This window comes from Musca autumnalis, unplaced genomic scaffold, assembly GCF_047663935.1.
Source record: "Musca autumnalis isolate F117 unplaced genomic scaffold, ASM4766393v1 scaffold_4, whole genome shotgun sequence".
Lineage (NCBI taxonomy): Eukaryota > Metazoa > Arthropoda > Insecta > Diptera > Muscidae > Musca > Musca autumnalis.
The window spans coordinates 114349662-114373950 of NW_027411977.1; the positions used below are offsets into that span (position 1 = coordinate 114349662).

Below are 24289 nucleotides of genomic sequence, written 5' to 3' on the forward strand. Positions count from 1 at the left end.
GAAATAGCAGAAATTTGGTATTTGGTCTTCCTCGGTGGTATAACACTTTGCCCCAGAAATTTGTCGGTACAGGTCCACGCCTTCATATAGCCCCCATAGAACGGTACCTCCCTATATGTGGTATTTGGAAGGTTGTGGCCACAGTAATCGTAATGGCTGAAATTTGGTATTTAGTCTTCATTACGGATATAACACTTTCCATATGAAATTCGTCTTTATAAGTCCAAGCCTTAATATAGCCCCCATAGAACGGTACCTAGCGATATGCGGTATCCACAATAATCCACCGAAATGGCTAAAATTTGGTATTCAGCCTTCGTATCGGGTATAACACTTTCTATATGAAATTCGTCGTTATAAGTCGACACCTTCATATAGCCCCCATAGAACGGTATGTTCAGATTTCCGGGTTTTTAAGGTTGTGGCCTCAATATTCCTCGACATGGCTGAAATTTGGTATTTTTAGTCTTTTATCTTGGTGCGGTGTCAGAATATGGTTAATAATTTTCGTGTCGCATAGTGTAATACTAAAACATTACAGAAATGAGAAATGAGAACAGTTTTTCTTACAAAAATATTTTATTCGCACTCTTTAGCACAGGAATAAAAAGAAAAACTCCAAAAAATACATTACAACTGCTGAGTTAGAGACCCAAAAAGTCTGCGTTCACTTTGTATGTTGTAATAGTACCGTTAGTTTCTTGAACTTTTTTTGCAGTTTTCTCCCATATTTTTAATCAATATCGTCACAAGTGATCATTCTATAAGCTTAACTTAAAAAAGCAAGATTGGAAAACAAGGGCAACGAAAATAGCATTGATGAGAGGAAAATTATTTATAAATTATTGAAAAAGCTACCGAAATATTGGTGAAACTGTAGGTAGAACATATTAGTCCGTATAGAAAGTGATAATTAACTATAAACAAACCGAAATTTTTACGTCGAAGCCCAGATCTAGACACAATATAGAAGTCAAAGCTCTACGATCTCAGCAGTGTGCTTTAAAACATTATCTTGTTGCAACGAAAATGTCGTAGTTAAGCCAAAATTTTCTACACTTTGGTTCAAATTTTGTTTCAAAATGTTTAGGTAACCATACATGTCCTTTGTCGATTCAATAAATATAAGTTGATCCACTCCAGAAGCTTTCATACACAACCAAACCATAACACCACCCCCACCATGTTTTACCGTGCCAAGAAGATTTCGTTTCTCAAGCGCTGTTCCAACGTTTCTCCAAACTATTTGACGTCCTTTTATTCCAAACATACAGAACTTGCTTTCGTCCGAAAATATCACTTCTTTCTAGAATTCTGAAGGCTTGTATATTAGTCCGGTCAAAATAGACATTGAAATAGCAAAAATTCCCACAAAGCTGAATTTTGGTGGAGAGCTAGGGTTTGCCATTAGAAGCAACGTCCTAAAAGTCCCCATCGATCCCATGTGTGCAAAAAAAATTATTCGGGGTCAAAGGTCAAAATTTAAGAGTTTTTAGGTTTTCGGATTTATTTTTTGAAAACGGTTGATCTAATCAAAAAGTGACTAAAGTAAATATTGTAGACAGAAAAAATATCTACAAGTTTGACCCTTATAATTTTTTTCTTAGAAGGAACCATTGTTGAGATATAGCTGTTCTAAAAAACACATGATTTTTATGCACTTATATATATATATATATATATAAATATATATTTTCTTGAAGAGCGAAATTATAGCTATCTTCTAAAAAAATTCCAACAAAATCGGAGTGTGTTTAGTAGAGTTATTCAATGTTAGAGTCATTTTTGCAAAAATAGCCCATTTAACCCACATGCATAATCGAAAGCCCAACGGAAACGACCCCAACGAAAACTCTCCGATCTTTTTCAAGTTTTGTCCGATGGTAGGGTTTGTTGCGCTGAATACAGAAATGTATAATTTTCAACGGTTGCGGATCCGGTTCGCCGGTTATTAGACCCGAAAGGCCAAATTTAAAAACCGGGTTAGACCCGGTTCTACTGAACCGATTACTGCAAAGTGGATATCGTTTGAAAGGTTACGGAAGTATCAACACAAAGTGTCGTTACTTTAACCGGTTCGCCTCATAATGTACTTACGCGGCTAATTTTTTATTTGACCTTTAGATCGAGATATCTCGAAAATGGTAAGTCTTTTTTAAGAATCATAAAGACCAATCTTGTAGACAATTATTGAATCTACAACTTTTACTTTAGCGAGCTTTTGCTAAGTATTACCGTTTTTGAGAAAAATTAAAAAAAAACTGAGCAATACCTCCAAAAATGACCTTTGACCCCGAATAACTTGTTTTGCACACATGGGATCAATGGGGACTTTTAGGACTTTGCTTCTAATGGCCAACCCTAGCTCTCCACCGAAATTCAGCTTTGTGGGAATTTTTGCTCTTTCCCCCTTATACGCATGTATATTTTGACCGGACTATATGTATTCATTAGCAAATTCAATACGCCACTGCCTGTTCACTAGTGATATGTATGGCTTTCGCCGTGCGACTTTACCGTGATATCCAGCTATATGCAGCATTTTTCTGGCGGTTTCTGCACAAATACTTTTGTTGGATGCCACTTTCACATTTTCAACAATTTTCGGAGATGTTATCAGACGGTTTGTTTTAACTAAATTAGTTATGAAATAATTTACTCTTATAAGTTAAGTGTGCAAACGAGCTCACAGAATGATCAGTTGTGATAATATTGATTAAAAAATGGGAGAAAACTGCAAAAAATTCAAAACAAATTAACGGTACTATGACAATATACACAAAAAAATATTTATGAAAGTAAAACTGTTCTCATTTACCCATTTATGTATGTACACGGTGAGCCTTAACTAATTTTAAATGGAAGGTGCTTACACCTCGGAAGTTTTTGCTGATTCTGAAACTACAATGCTCATAGATGAGAAATATCATGAAACAAAAAAAAAATCGCCGGAGGGATTTTAAAATAAATCGCGATTTAAGTTTACATTTTTAGGGGTTCTTTAGGTTTTCACGATTTTGCTTGGAAACCGCGAGTTCTATGTAAATGGCACTAAAGCAAATGTTGTAGCAGAGAAAATTCTCCACAAGATTGGCCTTTATGATATTTTCGTATATTTTACCGTTTTTAAGATATGGAAGTTCAAATTGGGACAATGCACTGACTGTATCGCCCCCTTATAAAACAATGTCATGCACAGTGTCCCTTAACTAACTTTTAATGAAAACGGCTTACACATGGGATGTTTTTGCGGATTCTGAAACAGCAATGTTCATAGATGAGAAAAATAATGAAAACAGAAAAAATCGCTGGATGGATTTAAAAAAAAAATCGCGATCAAAATTCACAATTTTAGGGGTTTTTTGGTTTTCACGATTTTGCTTGGAAACCGCAAGTCGTATCGAAATGAGTCTAAAGAAATTGTTATAGCTGTGAAAATTCTCTACAAAACTGACCTTTAGGTTCTTTCGTAGGTCTTACCATTTTTGAGATATAGAGGTTCAGTTCAAATGTTTAGGTTTTTATCTTAAGTCTTCAAGATTTTGCTTGGAAACCGCAAGTCATATCATCATTGGACTAAAGAAAATGTTGAAGCTCTGAAAATTCTCTACAAGACTAGATGATTTTTTCCTAGGTTGTACCATTTCCAAGATATAAAAGTTTTATTTGGGAAATTACAGTAATGACATTGTTTTATAAGGAGGCGATGCAGTCAGTGCATTGTCTCAATTTGAGCTTCTATATCTCAAAAACGGTAAAACCTACGGAAATATCATAAAGGGCAATCTTGTGGAGAATTTTCACAGCTACAACATTTTCTTACGCACATTTACATAGGACTCGCGGTTTCCAAGCAAAATCGTGAAAACCTAAAGAACCCCTTAAAATGTGAACTTAAATCGCGATTTATTTTAAAATCCCTCCGGCGATTTTTTTTCATGATATTTCTCATCTATGAGCATTGTAGTTTCAGAATCAGCAAAAACTTCCGAGGTGTAAGCACCTTCCATTTAAAATTAGTTAAGGCTCACCGTGTGTAATGTTTTAGTATCATTTGTGAAAATTAATAAGTTGAACGCATACTTTCTGGGCTATGTGTATGTATATTCACGGTTTTATTCATAGGTTTTACTGTTTAAATCGATCACACGAAATCTGTCTAACAAACCCATGTTTAAAAAAAATATTTTTGGTGGCCAAGGATAACGAAAATCTGGGTAAAAATTGTAAAATAGGGTCCTGAGCTAAATGTCCAAAACCAGAGCTAATAGAAAAAAACTGCTTCCGGATTTGGAAATAGCTCGGCCAATTGAGTTAGAAACACAAAAACGTTCGAACTAAACAAACAAATTTTTTCTTTTTGTTGAGCAGTGCTATAATTAACCGGGGTACACTCCATCGGTTTTACTGTCGATGTTTCGGAAATATCGATTACTGTCAAACTGTCCAGCAACTACAAAATATTTTAGCAAGAATCTTCAAGTTTTACCACTTTTTATTCGAAAAGCGTTCCTTTACTTCAGACACAATTTGCCGGTTTTAAAATTTTCAAAAATGAAGGAAAAGACTCTGATGAATGACAAAAATGAACAGCCAAACTAGCAAGCAACCGATTATTTGAGCAAAACTGATAGTCAAAACTGATCGTGTGTAGGTAGCTAACGAATAATTTCCAAATGATCCAAAATAAAATTTGTTATTTTTAATTCAAATTTTTATGGCCATACACATGATCAAATTTTATCGAAAATTAATTTCGTAAGACAGTGTATCTACAAGAGTCACCACATGTTGCGCACTGCCCAACCTCCACAAACTCATTCATACATACTATGTATGGCTAAGTGTATTCTGTGACACTTCCAACCCTGTTAAAAATCCATGGGAGAGCAATTTTGTATGTGCAACATCTCCACAATCATTTGTACGTTGGACGTTTGGAGAGCATTCCATAGCGTTCCGGCTATGAAAAACAAACACCAAACAAAAGACTGCGGTGTCAGTTACTGTAACCAATGCATTAATATCAGGGTGGGAAAGATGTTATTCGACAATTTATTAACATGGTATTGAAGAGGTGATTTTTGAAAAAAAAAAAACTATTGGATATTATTTAAAACAGAATAGATATCTCTTTCTAGAAAATTTGTGTTATAAATTCATGTTTTGGTATGCGAGTTTATTGGCGCCCAAGGTGATTATAGTTTTCATTAAAAATCAAGTTATACATACGAATGCAGTAGGTACTAAAAAGAGTACAGTTGTAGTGAGTTTTTCAACTCTGTGCAGTATTTGATCGTTCGGTCGCAGCTCAAACATAATGTCAGGAATACAGTGTGTGTATGTCATACATTGAACTGTATGATGACGTAGCCGCTGATGTGTTGTAGTTGTTATTATTTTGTTGGTATTTTTCTTGATTTTGTTTAAAACGTGCTGGGCAGAGAAACTGTAAATCATTAGTGTGAGAAACGTGAAAACGGCAACAGTCAATACACGCGACACGTTACGATCAAGTTCAAGTTTTTTGTTGTTGTTGCTACTATTTGGATCTTTTCTCCCTCCATATGTCCAAAGATTTATCGTACGCTTTTGGTTAATCTCTTTCGTCTACCCTTTACGCTCAATGTTCTCGACCAGTGTTTTGTTGTTCATTCTGTGAAATGTGTTTCAATTTATATTTTCGATTGTGACGGTCATGTGTTGTTGTAATTCTTTTTTCGATTTGTATTTCACAACGCTAATAATTTGCGAAAATCATACGGAGGGTTAAAATATTGTTTACGAATGGTTTGTTTATAAGAATAAGATCCACACAAGCTGGTTTCTTTATTGTTATTTATACAAGTTAAAAAAAAAAAAACAAACAAAAAAAAATTGTAAATTTTATGTATACAATCCACAAAACGATGAAGTGAAAAAAGAACAGTTAATTATCACAAAAATTAAGTTAATTAAAATAATCAAAAATCCTCCACCAGTCTTCCACAAAGAAATTTGACACATCTACAATAACTTGGGAGAACGGTGATCATCATCATCATCATTAACTTCAATACACAAAAGTGCTGATTACCAAAAACAAAAAAAAGAAAACAAAAACCCCAATAATTATTTGTTGCCTCCAGATACAAATCAAACAAAAAACCAAAGTCAATTTGAACTTAAAAAAATATAAACCCAATCACAATTCGCAATGAATCTTAACGAGTGGAAAGTTTTTTCTGTAAATGTTTAACGTCTCGCTGTCATTTGTCGTTTTTGACTTTGTCTAGTTGTTTCATGTCTGAACGTAATTGAAATAATAACAAACATTATTTTTATTTACAAAGAATTTTTAATACATGAACTGAAAGTTCCCAATATTAACACCCAGAATGTCAAACTAAACACCAACTAACAAAATCTTTTGAAATTTGCAAAAGAGGATTTTCTTCGCGATTAACCACTGCAAACGTTTACAAATGTACAGTGTCCGTCAAAAGATAGTAAAAACCTACTAACAGTTAGCAAAGCAAATAAACTGTAAGTACGGCCGGGATGAACTTTTTTGCCATCTATCATGACATAATCTGAACGAATATGGAATAATTAGTTCTCTTTCTGTTACGAAAGTACCAACCACGACAATTTGTGGTGGGGAAGTTTTCAGAACACTAGGAATCCAAAGATCAGTTACAACACTTTGGGTCAAAAATTTGGAGACGTTTTTTGATCACTGTAAACCCCAAATACCTAATTTTTCGGTCAGCTAAAAATTTGAAAATATCTGAAATCGGACGGCACCGGCACGGTAATACAACAACGTGGGCCTACTTGCAACATTTTTTATAGAAGTTTTTAACCACTGTATTGAAGGAACAATTAGTTTCTTTTCGTTTACGAAGAACACTAAATACCAATTTTTAGGATGTTCGGTAAAACAACGCGGCTAACCTTCAAAATACCGAAATTCGGAAAGTACCTTTCCATGGGGGTTATATCAAAACGTCGGTTGATCTATACCTACAAATTGCTTGCAGAAAGTTTTTAGACTCAAAGAGAACTAAATACCAAATTTCCCATATTTCGGAATACCGACGAATTTCAGTCAGAAAGCCTAAATATCAATTTTCAGCCATCTCGGTGGGTTGCTGTGGACACAACCTTCAAAATACTGAAAATCGAGAGGTACCGTTCTATGGGGGCTACGTATATGAAGGCGTGGACCTATACCGACAAATTTCTGGGAGAAAGTTTATACCACCAACGAAGACTAAACCCCAAATTTCAGCCATATCGATGTGATAATGAGGCTCCTTCAAAATACCGAAAATCGGGTGGTACCGGTCTATGCGGGCTATATTAAGGCGTGGACTTATACCGACAAATTTCATATGGAACGTTTAATACCCCATTTCGCTGGAATATTGAGGCAACAATCTTCAAAATGCCGGAAATAGGGAGGTACCGTTCTATGGGGGCTATACTAAGGCGTGGATCTATACCGACAAATTTCGTATGGAACGTTTAATACCCCAAATGAAGACTAAATACCAAATTTCAGCCATTTCTTTAGAATAACCTTCAAACAACCGAAAATCGGGAGGTACCGTTCTATGGGGGCTATAATAAGGCGTGGACGTGTACCGACAAGTTTCTAGGGGGGTAGTTTTGTACCCCCAACGAGGACTAAATATCAAATTTCAGTCATTTCTGAAGAATATTGAGGCCACAACCTTCAAATCACCGAAAATCGGGTGATACCGTTCTATGGGGGCTATATCAAAACGTGGACCGATATAACCCATTTGCAATACCAAATATCGTAGGAGTAAAAAAACGTCTATACCAAATTACTAAGCTCTATCTTAAAAATTGCTAGCTGTATCTTAATTTCAACAGTCGGACGGACGGACATAGTTATATCGACTTCGAATTTTACCTTGATCAAGATCAAGAACATATATACTTTATATCGACGCCTCCAAACAATAGTATGCTAAGTCGACTTAGCATGTTTTCAAGTACTTTACATTTTTATATTTAACGTCCTTTTACTTAACTTCTGTCAAATTTTGGTAACGATCGGCCAATCCGAACAGAAGTTATAAACAAATATTTCCTTAGCATAGTACTGAAGGTCAAATAGATTTCCAAACTTTAAGAGCTTGTCCTGCAAAACTCGCTTTTCAGAAATAGCAAACTATTATTTGGAGGTGTCAAACGTCCTTTAACTTAAATTCTGTCTAATTTTGGTAATGATCGGTCAATCCGAACAGAAGTTATAAACAAATATTGACTTAGCATAGTACTGAAGTTCAAAAAAAAAATTCCAAACTGTGAGAGCTTCTCCTGCAAAACTCACTTTTTAGACTTAGCATACTATTATTTGGAGGTGTCGATATGGTCTCCGATGAATATTTCGATGTGTTACAAACGGAATGACAAATTTAATCATACCCTCCACATTTTCTACGACTTCTATTTTATCTTGTGTCAAATTTTCATCTTGATATATCGAAAACTCAACGAGTTACAGCTTGTTTTCTAGGCGATTGGCATAAATCAACAAAAAAGTTTTTTGAAGTTATGAAGCACTAAAACATTTCGAATCATGCTTGATGTTGCACAGAAATTTAGCACGGATATCTGGCAAGATCTTTTCAAAAGATGATCCCAATAGTTGTTTTATTTTTATACCCTCCACCATATGGAGGGTATAATTAAATTTGTCATTCCGTTTGTAACACATCGAAATATTCGTCGGAGACCCTATAAAGTATATATATTATTGATCAGCATAAAATTCTATGTCGATTTGACCATGTCCGTCTGTCCGTCCGTTCGTCCGTTTTAAAGATAGAGAGTCAAAATTTGGTACAGAAGTTTTTATTACTTGCAGGATGGTTGGTATTGAAAATGGGATATATCGGTCCACGTTTTGATATAGCCCCCATAGAACGGTACCTCCCGATTTTCGCTATTTTTAAGGTTTTAGCTTCATTATCCTACCAAAATGGCTGAAATTTGGTACGTAGTCTTCTTTACGGGTATAAAACTGTCCCCCAGAATTTTGTCGGTATCGGTCCACACCTTCATATAGCCCCCATAGAACGGTACCTCCCGATTTTAGGTATTTTTAAGGTTTTAGCTTCATTATCCTACCAAAATGGCTGAAATTTGGTACGTAGTCTTCTTTAGAAGTATAAAACTGTCTCCCAGAATTTTGTCGGTATCGGTCCAAACCTTCATATAGCCCCCATAGAACGGTACCTCCCGATTTTCGGTATATTTAAGGTTTTAGCTTCATTATCACACCGAAATGGCTGAATTTGGTACTTAGTCTACGTTGGTGGTATAAAACTTTCCACCAGAATTTTGTCGGTATCGGCCCATGCCTTCATATAGCCCCCATAGAACGGTACCTCCCGATTTTCGGTATTTGGAACGTTGTGGCCTCAATATTCCACCGAAATGGCTGAAATTTGGTATTTAGACTTCGTTGGGGGTACTCAAACTTCCCCTTTAAATTTGTCAGTATAGGTCCACGTCTTCATATAGCCCCCATGGAAAAGTACCTCCCGATTTTTCGTATTTTGAAGGTTGTGTCTTCAATATTCCACCAAAATATCTTCAATGTGATATAACACTGTTCGCCAGAAATATGTCTGTACAGGTCCACGCTTTCATATTGCCCCATTTCTGACTAAAATTCTTCGGTATAGGTCCACGTTTCGATATAGCCCCCATAGAACGGTATCTCCTGATTTTCGTAATACTGAAGATTGTGACGTCAATATCCAACAGAATTGGCTGAAATTCGATATTTCGTCTTCCAAGAGTTATAAAATATTCCAGATGAGTATTATCAGTATAGGTCCACGTCTTTCTATATCCCCATAGAAGCTTACTTCTTGATTTTCGGTATTTTTTTAGTTTTAGCCACATTCTCTTACCGAAATATAGGAAATTTGGTATTTAGTCTTCTTTGAGCCTAAAAACTTTCCGTCAGAAATTTTTCGGTATAGATCGACGTTTTGAAATAGCCCCCACAGAATGGTGCCTCACATTGTTTTACCGAAATTGCTGAAATTTAGTATTAAGTCTTCTTTATACACGAAAGGAAACTAATTATTCCATTTTACTTCAATACAACTTGTGGCGGAGGGTATAACAAGTTCGGCCCGGCCGAACTTAACGCCGTTCTTACTTGTTTGTGTAATAACCTTTTTTAATTGGGAAGTCAAATTTCATTCCGCAACTTAAAACGCGATTTTCTCGAAACCTGATTTTTTGAAATGTGCCACTCTTTGAGTAAATGAGCGATATGTTCCCAAATTTATGTATGTCAAAACGTGGGTCTTTACCGACAATTCTCAACTAATTACACAATTTTAGATTTCGGTTGAATAATGTGGATAAAAACTTAAAAATACCGAAAATCGGAAGTTAACGTACCGATAACTGTACCGACCATTCTTCATGGGTATGATTCATATCCCCAATGAAAACTAAACACCTAAATTCATATATTTCGGTTGAAGAATGTGTGAGGATTTTCAACATTCTCAAAATCGGAAGGTACTGTTCTATGGGGGCTGTAGCAAATCGAGGACCGATATAACCCATTTTCAATACCAAACATCCTAGGAGTGATATAAACTTCTGTACCAAATTATAGAGCTCTATCTTAAATATTGCGAGCAGTATCTTAATTTCAACAGACGAAAAGTCGGACATGTTTGTATCAACTCTCAATTTTATTTTGGTGAAGAATATATATTAGGGTGTTCCAAAAAACGAAAGTTTTTTTTTTTTTTGAAACACTTACCCATTTTTTCCATTTGAAGCCAAAAACCTTATATATGAAATTTTATGGTGGTCGGTTAACGTTGACCCGTGCCACCAGAGGGATCGTTGTGTCCATAGTAATTTGTATGGGGCCAAAGAAGAATTTTCACGAAATTTCTCTAAACTCCGCATTTATGGTCCAATCAATGAATGACAAAAACTCCATCTGGTGATACGGCTAAAGTTAACCGATCGCACTAAAATATCATATATAAGGTTTTTAGATCATAAGGAAAACATTTGCCCCGCCCTAATATATACTTCATAGGGTCTCCGGCGAATATTTCTATGTATTAAGAACAGAATGACATATTTAATTATACCCTCCATATTATGGTGGAGGGTATAAAACCCAGAAATTGTTTTTTGACCACTAGGAATCACAAATGCCCAATAACATCAAAATACTTGAAATCGGGGTAAACCATTATACAAGGGCATATCCAAAACCAAGAGTGTTTTTCCACATAACAGTTTCTGTGGCGGAATGGATCTTCCAAGGAATTGGTGAAACTGTAGGTTCACTATTATCGCGAATTTTCGCATATGATTGAGACGGGATGTCCTGAGAAAAATTTTTAAATTCACGAGAATATGGCTATTTGTACATTCATATGAGGCATATATTATTTTCTCTTATGGTTACTAAATGTTGGAAATATCGCATCTGCCCCATAAAAATACGTTCTGTACTTTGGCAGAATAAAGAAGTATTAGCTCAAAGACGTTCTGGGTGGTGCAACCACCTTTTGGGCATGGATTGATTGTGGCACAGATCCGTATACACAGCAACGTTTCAACTGAAATTCAAACATACCTAACTAGCTCCAGAAGCTTTGAGGTCATCTCCGAAGTGTCCACATACATACATCAGGAAATTAAACCAGAACCTGATTAAATAAAACAAGTGAGCCAAGGCTATAGTCGGTTCGGGGCCGACTATATGATACCCTTCACCACTACCCCTGTTCATAAGCTTTTGACTAATAAAATTCAAAATATTAAAATTGGGATAGCTTAGCGCCTTTGCTATGAATGTCTTCATTAACACAGGTAAATTTTTTTTGAAACGCATTTAAGTGCGTCGACAGTACAACCCAAATAAAAAATGGAAAAGTGGGATGTATGCCAACCATCAATAGGCTTCTTTCTCTGTTAGACCCCCATCAACCCCCAAAATTTCGTGATGATCCGATCAAAATTTCGTAGTGTGATTGCACAAAAATGGAAAAAGGGATGCATTACCGACTATTGCGATATCTCTGTTGTTTGACCACCTATGACAACCTACTTCACATCGTTGTAAAGGTGATATTTTCTACTTTCCTTGCCAGGTTTTGCTTTCGATATACCTCCTACAGAAGGGAGATATTAACTTTGATATAAAACGTTGGTAGTTTTTCCAAATATTTTTTTGTCACATTCCGACACCTGAATAATATCCGACCATTATCAAAAATCAAAAGTTTTTTCCTCTGTTGGACCCCCAATAACACCCAAAATTTCGTGACGATCCAATTAAAATTGCGACCTGTGGCGTGATTTCCAAAAAAGGGGAAAAATGGGATGTATTACCGACTATTGCGATATCTCCGTTATTTGGATACCTACGCCAACCTGCTTTACATCATTGTTATGATGGGATTTTTTACTTTCATTGTCAGACTTTGCTTTTGGAAGGTCCCGAACCAAAGCTGTGATATTCGTCATTATTACTAAAATCGCAAAAATGAAAAGTTCTGTTCTATTAGCGGCTTTTGCGATATCTTCGTTGTTTGACCACCTACGACAACCTACGTAACATCGTTGCAAAGGTGATATATTCTACTTTCATTAGTAGGTTTTGTTTTTAATATACCCCCGTTGACTTTTTCTCCAAAGAAGTTTTTTGCCCATTCCGACCCCTGAATATTATCCGACCATCACCAAAATCAATCGTTATTTGATCACCTACGAGAACCCACTTTACATCATTAGAAAGGCGATATATTCTACTTTCATGGCCAGGTTCTGCTTTTGGTATACCCCATATTGAAGCTGAGATATTCGCTTAGGAAAAAAACGTTGTCTTTTTCTCCAAATAAGTTTTTTGCCCATTACGACCCCTAAATATTATCCGACCATCACCAAACTCAATAGGCTTATTCCCCTCCGGGACCCCCATCAACATCCAAAATTTCGTGACGATCCGATCAAAATTGCGACACACATAGCCAGATCGACTCAGCACGTCGAGACATTCATTTTGGTATATATAAGTATGGGTCTACGACCATTATTTCGATGCGTTACAAACTTTTTGGCCAAAACCAACTTATAATACCCTCCCCACATAGTGGTGTAGGGTATAAAAACCAACGTTTTTATATACCGTCAGCATTTTTGCCAACAAGGGTAATCAGTTCGAAGATCGGCCATATCGGACCTCTTATTCGGATACCTGCCTCTCAAGAGTCCTATAATTTTCTCTAAAACTGTGCACACTATAACTCTCGAATTGAGTAACTGTTGACTTGTTTTGCAAGTCGTAATATTTCTTTTAGACATAAATCATATTCGAATGTGTACTACTTGGTGCACTTCCTCTAGTGCAGTTTAAGGACAGGGATCGGATCTTATCGAAATTGTTGGCAGTGTGTTGTACTCGCGGCCCCTATTAGCACATTTTCTTCACAATCACAAATATTATTGATATTTGCAATATATTGGAGGTCTGTATGGGGCATTATCTTTGATTGTGGGCCCATATGGGTTTTCAGCCCCATTAACTCTAGAATGGGAATTACAATTTTAATTTTTGGTGCAGGTTCATTCAGGAAAATAATGTTAGGAAGGATTTTGACGGACAAGTTTAAATTTCTTTAAGAAATGCCTAATTCAAGGTCAACCCCCAAATTGGGCAAATGTTCACTGAATTCTATTTATGGGATAATGTTCCACTATAAAATGCAATTTGCGCCATAAAACAGTTTTCAGAAGTGATTTAGAAACGTTTAATGCGTTGTAACTTCAGTGGCTCCATTATATCGCACACCAGTGTAGCTGCCGTATATATTTTCGGGTGATTTGAGTTATTTTATGCACAAAACACGCTATATCTGCCCATGTTGATGCAGTTAGAAATGTGTGACGAAATTTTGTCTTGAAATAAATTTGCCAAATTATATTGAAATCTGTTCAGATTTGGATATATCTCCAATACATATATTTTACACATTGACAGTGGTGTATGGTGTAGTAGCACCCCCCACCCCCCCCCAAGGGGGAAAAAGCTTAAAAACAATTTGCTTTTGTTTGCTCTCTTTGTCGTATATGCCCCACCCATATTCCCGGGAAATCCCAAAACCTAGCGTTCAGTGATGATTCACCTAAAAACAATGCCATGACAAATAAGTTTTGTCCATGATTCAACACATGATTTGTCATCTAAGATTTTCTGAGTATAAGAATTGTTATTCGTTTTTATACAACAAGAAATTTCGGCTTTAAGCCTATTAAGTTGGTTTATAACATTTACAAGAGCTTACACTTATATCGACAAATGAATGTATACCGACAAATGAATTCTAAATAAAGGGTATGGTGAAGGATTTGATTATGTCTGTGGAGGTTTTAAAAGTTCTAGGAGATTTATATGAGGGCTGCACGACAACTATCTGTCCTAACAATGAAAACGCGAATATTTACCATCAAAAATAGTTTTATTATATTCTTAAGTAGTCTCCAGCATGATTGCGCTCAAACCAGATGTTGAAGCACTTTTTCCACTTCGATTGAGACAACTCCAAAACATGGGTTTTTAGCGCTTTTACAGAATTATTGACCATACATTGTTTTCTTGATATTCTGGAATCAAATGAAGCCATTGTATTCCCAGTCAGGCCTGACAGCGGCTGATCCATCAATTCCACGTTTTGTCCGCTCAAACAGGTGCTGGTTTGAATCGACGATGCCGAATGGTTCGTCTTCTCTTGTTCGTTTTTCGAATTTCTCAGGGTATTGCAGGCAAACAAATTGTAGTGTACCACTCAGAATTAACCATCCAGCATTTCCCAAGCCGTATAGTCGCCACACGGTCAGTTTTGCCGAAGAAACAGGCGACCATTGCTTCGAATTGTTTCTTACATGAAAAATTTGGCTCGCTTTCGAAGACCTAAACCGTCGACTTCTGTTTTTTTTCGGGCTCCTAAGCATAGATACAAGATTCTTCATCTGTGACCCCTACAAACGACTTTTGAAGCATCTCGATTGTTTTTATTCACAACTATCAGAACCCGGCTCGCATTGCTGGCCCGTCGTAATGAGTTTTAAAAACAACTTTTAATGGACTTGACAATTCAAAAATATGTATTCTCTACCTCACTTCTTCGGTCCATTATCAAAGGATTTTAAATTTATCAACAGATTTTGTTTCCAACATTTCTTTTATCTTACGGACTTTGTCGGATTTTTTCGTGTTTTGATACTGTTTAGGATTTATTATCGTCCATGCCCCTGTCTTTATCCTAAAGCGATCTAATTATTTATTTTTTATTTATTTATGCTCATGTAAAAACCTAACCCATAGGGCCATGATCGGTTCCAAAAATCACTATACATTTACTACTCTCAAAAAAGTTATAAAAATTGAAAAATGTTTAAGTCGAATTTTCCCGCTTTTTGAAACTTATGTATATGTTTTAGTTTTTCATGGCTGATGGACAGTCGAACCTCACCATTTAAAGAAATTTGTAAATATACCGTTTTAATTTGCAGGCCGAAGCACTCATAAGTGAATATAGCGAATATAGCGATTATAAAACCATAGGACCCCAAAATTCGACTACAAATTTATAGCATTTTGGACCACAGGACATTCCTGAACATTTTCTAAATATTGCATGAAATTACTTTCACTAGTTTTGGAAAAATAATGTATTGAAAAGAGTGGACGTGGTCATCAGTTTTCAAGATATAACATATCTAAAAAAGTGGGCGTGGTCCGGTATTTTGGCTCCCAATATGTACCTAGGGCACACACAACTCCATTGCCTCCCAAAATTTATGCTGAAACCGATATAGTCATAAGTTTGACTTAGACATATATCGTTTAAAGGAAAGGCGTGGGGAAGGTACCCCACCTCCTGCGAAATTCATAAAATATACATAACAACGGCAAAAATTGAGCTTTTGCTGCAAATTTGATGGAAATCGGTTTAGTAGTATTGGAGATATAACACGATAAAAAAATAGGCGTGGTCGGGTCTTTAGTCCCCAAAGAAGTACCTAGATTTTAGATTAATCCGAAAATGCTTAAACCGATGCATGTGTAATTTTTGCAAATATAGTGTTTTTTTAAAAATATCGCATAGGCGCATCGTTTTTTGGCGAATATTGGCCACGATTAAACCAGTTTTTCATAGTGCTATAGGATGGCCCTTTATCGACATACAAAGATGTAATTTGATCGATACACTATTCACGGCTAGAGATTATCCACGTCGAATGTTGTGAAAAATGATCCGACGAAAATATTCACAATTTAATTTCATTTTTTGCAAAGTGAATTTTTCAAGTCACTGCAAACCAGACATGGTCGTATGACAAGCTGTCCTGAGTGCGTTTAGGTTAAAAACTGTCAAACTTTCCCAATGCAAACGGTGTCTGGCAACACGCGGTGTTGCCTAGACCAAAAAGTTGTCGTGCAGCCCTCGTATAAGGTTGTATATGCACGGTGCGCCTTAACTAATTTTAAATGGGAAGTTTTTGCAGATTTTGAAACTACATTGCTCATAGATGAGAAATATCACGAAACAAAAAAGTCGTCGGAGAGATTTTCAAATAAATCGCGATTTAATTTCACATTTTTAGGGGTTCTTTAGATTTTCTCGATTTTGCTTGGAAGCCGCGAGTCCTATGTAAATGGGTCTAAAAAAATTCTGTAGATGTGAAAATTCTCTTTATGATATTTTCGTAGGTTTTACAGTTTTTGAGATATAGAAGTTGAAATTGAGACAATGCACTGACTGTATCGCCTCCTTTTAAAACAATATCGTGCTCAGTGCGCCTGAACTATATATAGAATCACTTTCTGAGTCGATTTATGCATGTCCGTCCGTCCGTGCAGCACCAAACACGCCATTTCGCTGAAATTTGGAATGTGTGACTGAATTTGGTCTTGAAATAAATGTGCAATATTATATCGAAATCAGTTCAGATTTGCATATAGCTCCCATATAAATTTTTCACGTATTTGCTGCACCAAACATGCTCTACCTCTCCGATTTCGATGAAATTTGGAGCGTGTAAATATATTTGGTCTAGAAATAAATGTGCCAAATTATATCAAAATCGGTTTAGATTTGGATATAGCTCCCATATATTTTTTCGGCCGATTCCAGGTATTTGCTGCACCAAATACGCTATATATGTCCGATTTCGACGAAATTTGGAATATGTGACTGAATTTGATCTAGAAAAAAATGTGCAGAATAATATGATAAAGATTTAGATATAGCTCCCATATATATTTTCGGCTGCACCAAACGCTCTATATATGCCCGATTTCGATGAAATTTGCAATGTGTGACTAAATTCGGTCTAGAAATAAATGTACCAAATTATATCGAAATCGGTTCAGATTTAAATATAGTTCCCATATATATGTTCGGCCGATTTCACGTATTAGCTGCACCAAACAAACTTGGAGCGTGTTACTAAATTCGATATAGAAATAAATGTGCCAAGTTATATCGAAATTGGTTTAGATTTAAATATACTTCCCGTATATATTTTCGGCCGATTTCATGTATTAGCTGCACTAAACACGCTATATATGTCCGATTTCGATGAAATTTGGAGCGTGTAACTGAATTCGGCCAAGAAAAGAAATGCCAAAAACAAATAATATCGAAATCGGTTCAGATTTGGATATAGAACATTTCATATGCACAGTTGTGTAGGGTATAATATTGGTTTATAATAATAATAATAATAATTTTAATATTTATTTTAGGGTATTTACTTAGTTTTTACACGGACACTGTATATGATATGTATCGTGATGTGTTTAACTAAATTACGCTGTCCGAAACATTCCTCGACTAATACTTTTCAGTTCATGTGTTATGTTCTGCATCGATATCGTATGAAAAGCATGTGCGCAATCGTATTAAAAAAGTGTCGGGCTCATATTATTAAAGTGCCCATATTATTAAAGAAAGTATCGTGTAGTGCCACTCCAAATAACATTTTTCTTTTTGTCCAAATAATTACCTGGTTAATTACAACAAATTGTCTATTTAGGTAGCTGCCAGTACTTGAGAAGTGAAAAACTACATTTCTTCATTCAATATTAATCAGACACTTATCACAAGTAAACTGATAAAACATAAACGGTGAGTAATTGAAGCGTTAACAGTTAACTATTTAATAATACGGTGGATAAAAATGCAAACACATGTTTCAAATGAAATTTCCAATGCATAAATGAAGAGACATTGGTTTATCTGTATATACACACTCGTATTACATGAAAACAGTGCAGAGTAATATACATGCATACATATGTATGTATGTATGTACATTAGGGCTACAAATATAAACGCACTGGTACAATGTGGGGAATATTGTATAGATGATAAAAATATATGTACATATCTTTCCATCCTCTACATGACTATGTGGAGGTATTTTTGATACTTACAAAACTGCAAAAAATGTATAACCCTAATGTATATAATAATAATTGTATAAGAATATATTTGATATGTAATGTCAAGGTATGTCGAAATTCAATTACTGCAAAATCTTTTTAATAGGCTAGCTATCGAGAATTATGTTAAACAAAATAAAAATAACACTGCTCAACAAAATTGAAAAAGTTGAATGTTTCAGACGAAGTTGCAGTTGTTTCTAGATGAAATCGGCGAGTTATTTCCAAATCCGGTCCCGGTTTTTCTCCATCAGCTCTTGTTTTTGAGATATAGCTCAAAATCGGTTTTTACGAGTTTAACCCAGACTTTCGTTATTTTCGGATACAAACAAATATTTTTTTCTGGTTTTTCGACATTAATATATTATGGAGATGTTGTACGCTCGATACAAATCGTTTTTGTAATAGTTATGGTGAGTATATATCAAAAAAATATAGAAAATATACAACGGACCTTGTAAAAATTGCTTATTTTGAGTACTTTAAGCTGTAATTACGTCATCGGGGGAAGTCATAGGATCTTCATATGGCAATGCGGATATGCTTAGGGTGTCTACTATATAGTCCAGTATTCAAATATATAATATAAAGTTCATAGCGCCCATGATTCGGCCATAAATTAGAAATCATCATGAAGACTGCCATTGAAAAGTAAGTGGCTTATGTGGTAATGATATCACTGGTAAATTATTTCCCTTAGCAGTCTTCATGGCGATTTTTAGGTTATGGCCGAATCATGGGGGCTATGAACTTTATATTATACATTTGAATACTGGATTATATAGTAGACACCCTAAGCATATCCGGAGTACCATATGACTTCCCCCGATGACGTAATTACAGCTTAAAGTATATTTTTTTGATATATACTCACTATACCTATTTCAAAAACGATTTGTATCGAGCGTATAACATCTCCTGAATATATTAATGTCGAAAACCCCACAAAAAATATTTGTTTGTATCCGAAAATAACGAAAGTCTGGGGTAAACTCGTAAAAACCGATTTTGAGCTATATCTCAAAAACAAGAGCTGATGGAGAAAAACAGGGACCGGATTTGAAAACAACTCGCCGATTTCATCTAGAAACAACTGCAACTTCGGTTGAAACAAAAGTCCTGTTGACCAGTGTAATTAGCAGATCTACATAGCAATATGTATATTGCTATGTTTGAATTCCCAGAAGTAGACTATATCATTTTAATTGATTTACAATAGGTTCACATGTAAAGGGTGATTAAATTCAAGGGGCGATGTTGAATGTGAGCCACACCTAAACTTCAAGTTCATTCTGCATTTCATTTGACATTTCTCAACTTCTATGCAATCGAACAACGCTTTAAAGCTATTTAGGCTTTTTATAAAATTGAGTGCTCAAAATAAATTGAAACCATGAAATACCAAATTCCATATTACTACAATCCAGTACGTCTTGACCATACCCTAAAATACCATAAATCGGAGTGATGCGTTATATTACTTTCCTACCAAAAAATTGGTTTTTATTTTTTGTCAATCCAATTTCCGTTTGAAAATACATATGGGAGGCTAAGTAAATAGTGGTCCTGAACCGACAATTCTCTTTAGGAATGGTTTATACTCCTAGCGAAGGCTATGTACTAAATTCCAGATGCTTCGCTTGGATTTTTTGGCTAAAACCTTTAACATACTGAATATCGGAATGTACCGCCCTATGGGGACTACATCAAACCGTAGACCTGTACCGAAAATTCTCTGCTTAAATATTTTATACCCCAACGGGGGCTGAGTACCTGATTTTAGTCATTTCGGTTGGACAATGTGAGTAAAACTTTAAAAATTCCGAAAATCGGGCGGTACCATTCCATTGGAGCTGTATCAAAATGTAGACCTATACTGACAAAATTTCTGGGAGAAAGTCTTGTAGCCCCACAGAAGCCTAAATACCGAATATCAGCCATTTCGTTGAGATAATAAGGCTAAAACCTTCAAAACTCCGAAAGTCGGGAAGTGCCGTTCTATGGGGTATATATTAAAACGCGAGCCAATACTGACAAATTCAGCGTGAAAATCGTGTAGCCCAAAAAAAGACTAAATACCAAATGTCAGCCATTTCTGTGTGGTATGAGGCAAAAACCTGCATCAAAACGTGGACCTATATTGACAACATTTTCTGGGAGAAAGTCTTGTAGCCCCAAAAAGACTAAATACCAAATTTCAAAAATTTCTGTGTGATAAAGAGGATAAAACCTCAAAAATACAGTTTCTTGGAGAAAATCTTATAGCCCCAAAGAAGACTAAATACGAAATTTCAGGCATTTCGGTGGGATAATGCGGCTAAAGCCTCTGAAATACCGTATGTCGAAAAGTACCATTCTATAGGGGCTATATCAAAACGTTGACCTGTATTGAACAATTTTCTTGTAGCCCCAAAGAAGACTAAATACGAAATTTCAGCCACTTCGGTGGGATAATGCGGCTAAAGCTTCCGAAATACCAAAAGTCGGAAAGTACCGTTCTACAGGGGCTATATCAAAACGTGGACCTGTAGCAACAAATTTCGGTAGGAAAGTTTTGTAGCCTCAAAAAAGGCTTAATGCGAAGTTTCAGCCATTTCGGTGTGTCAATGAGGCTAAAACCTCCAAAATACCGCTATATAAAAATGGGAGCTCTATAAAAACGTGGATCTGTACTGAAAAATTCCTGCGAGAAAGTATTTTAGACCCAAGGAAGCTTCTGCACCCAAAAGCGCACTAAACTTTTTTCTAAAAATTATGTTTTTCGGGCCTACTTTTTACAATTGTTATTCGATTTGCTCGTACTTTATTCCAAAATTTAGTTTTTTACGTTCCGGATCTAATGGATTATTCTCTCGTGAAATTCTAAAATACGAAAATCACCTAAAATTGTTTTTGAATATATCCCGTATTTGATCACATTTTCTGCAGTGAAAAACTGGTGCTGCATTTTAATTTTAGCGAAAGCAGAGACTTAAAAACTTCACTGATAAGGGAGCTACATATGTATATTTATTTTATACCAAAAATAGTGAGTGATCCTACTTCCACTGTTCTTTATTGGACGCTTCGAAATAGATATTTATGTATGTATATAGATATAGATGTTCACAGTAGACACCGAAATCGGATGCGAACAAAAAGTATATGCACTCTGCTCAAATTAGCGACGTTTTATATGTTTTTGAACAGTAAGATGCAGCTGGTACTACAAATTAACTTTCGAAAAATATATACACATTGAATTGTATGGTCTTGCTGCACATGAAAGTCACATGCGAACAAAGTGATTATTTGACAATTACGCGATTTACACATACAGTTAGTCAACTTACTTATTGCAAACCCTAAATTATTACAAAAGTTAAAAGAAAACATAATTTTATTGGTATAAATAAATGTCATTACACTGTGCGGCAACCAAAAAAATTAGAAGCTATACTGAGTAGATTATGAAAAAAGAGCTAAAAATATGAGACACAAAGTAGGCGGGGGCCATTTCTAGTTTTTACAAAAAATTCGAGTTAAGATATCTTGGAATCCTTGCACTTTAGGTATATATACGGTGACCAATATTTTTGGATGAAAATAGAGTACACATACGAGGGCTACTACATAAGTTTCTGGGTTGCACAACAATGTCAGGCGCCATTTACCATTTCCATTGGAAAGCTTAACATTTTCTAGCCTAAGCGTACTCAGTACGGTTTGACGTACCACGTATTGCGTTTTTTACAGGACTTGAAGAATTAATTTGCAAAAAAATGTGGAATTTACTTGTGAACATTTTCGTCCGACCATTTTTCACAATCTTCTACGTGATGACGACGCGATGAAGCAACATCCTATAGTTAGTAGTCAATAGGGTTTCGTAGCCTGAGTTGGAGTCGAGACTGAGTCGAAAAAATAACTTGGCTCCAACTCCGGGCAACAATTTTTTCTACATTTATTAAATATGAATTTCAAGAACTTTATTGGTCCAATTAATACTCTAAAGCAAACTTAAAATTCCATGACAATCGAATTAGAGTTTCAATTTAAGCAAATTTGCAAGCTGGGTTGATTTCTTAATATACGATAAGAAATGTATAAATATTTTGGAATATTTGTTTTAGATCAAACACATTCTTTATCAAGATTATGATCTATGGTATTCCAAGAATAATGATTTTAAACTGCTCATATTCCCGAGAGAAAGCCTGCTTCAGAACCTCTTACACAGAGTTTCAAATTTCGGTGATCTTGTATTTTTATTATAATTGTAGAGGTTTTAAACAAGGAAGTTTTGTAGTTGTGTATTATATTCGACAAAAGTTATTTTCAAGGAACACCGCAGAAAGTTGCCAACATATAGGAAATAATTGGAAACTTGTGTATATTTTATTCATTGAGTGCTATTAGAAATTATCCTCGGGGTCGCCTCCGGAGTCGGAGTCGAAACAAAAATGGCTCGATTCCGAAACTTTGGTAGTCACACGTAAAAAGTTTTCCGTAAAGTAAATTGAGTTCTTCCCGCTCTCTACCAAACATTCAATATATTTTACGGCAAACTTTGTACGTCCAAGCGAAACGACATCATTTGTCAGACCAATTGACACGATGGTTATGTCTGTGACACTTGCCGCTAATTCATCGGCTTACATCCCATACTGCATGAAAACCTGGCCGTAAAAAAGGTTTCTTATCGATGGATTCCGTACCGATTGGTGCAAGAAATTTTAAAAAATACGATCGATGGTTTGAGCGCGTGCAGAAGTGTTTAAATCAATAAACAGTGATTTGAAACGACTGATTTCATTTCAACAACGACAATATTTGGTTAAATTTATGCCTAGGTTTCTCGGATTTCATTGTATTACCTTTGTATTCACATGTATTTGTAAAACAAATCGAAAATAGAGGACATAGAGTACATATGATGAAAATAGAGGACAAATAGAGTACGTTGGAAAAATAGAGTACGGGCACCTAAAATAGAGTACTGTCCTCTATAATAGAGTACGGTTGGTCACCGTAGGTATATAGTGTCTTTGGCAACTTTACTGAGGAAGATGTGGGGAACACTTTTTTTAAAATGTTAACCCTCATGCGGTTCATCAAAGGGTTTTGTTGGTCCTTTTTTCGAAAAATGTTCAAAAACTCCATTAAAATTTGATCATATCAAACCCAGGAATCTCTAAAAATGAAAAACACATTTTAGGGTTAAAGTCGAACTTCATCTGAGTTTATTCAAAACTGTCTCATAAAACATAATTTTAGAGAGATGTCGTCAAAGACAAACATATTCTTCGTCAAATTTATTTGTCAGCAAGGAAATGAAAATATCAGTATCAATTTTGCTGAAAAGACATGAAAATATTTCTCAATTTTTTTCTTTTTTCGAGTTGATACATGAAAGTAATATGAAACATGGATCTAGGTGAAAAGTGTCGAAAGAAGAAAAATTCTACACAAAATTTCACTAGGGTTAATCCCGTAAATGTCACCAAAGCAGGAATTACTCATATCATTGTATTATTGTGGACCACGCCAAGTCGTACATATGTGGGTCCATATGACACCTATATTTTTACTGGACCGTAGACCTCTCACATATTTTCACATACAATATAATTCATATAATATCGACGCCTCCAAACAATAGTATGGTAAGTCGACTTAGCATGTTTTCAAGTTCTTTACATTTTTATATTAAACGCCCTTTAACTTAAATTCTGTCAAATTTTGGTAATGATCGGACAATCCGAACAGAAGTTATAAACAAAT

At 35.5% G+C, this 24289-nt stretch overlaps 1 protein-coding gene across 9 annotated transcripts in view; it reads left to right on the forward strand.

Annotated features, from left to right (window-relative positions):
- Positions 1-5344: 5344 nt before the first annotated feature.
- Positions 5345-24289, forward strand: part of Ae2 (anion exchange protein Ae2) — a 187691-nt gene continuing 168746 nt past the window's right edge. For 3 of the 9 annotated variants that reach the window (XR_012412739.1, XM_073984871.1, XM_073984888.1), the window contains exons 1-2: positions 5446-5790; positions 18118-18209. The gene's annotated coding sequence lies outside the window, so the exon portion shown is untranslated. Of the gene's footprint in view, positions 6293-18117; positions 18210-24289 lie in introns of all 9 variants that reach the window. The other 6 variants (XM_073984880.1, XM_073984878.1, XM_073984879.1 and 3 more) reach the window with 6 other exon arrangements.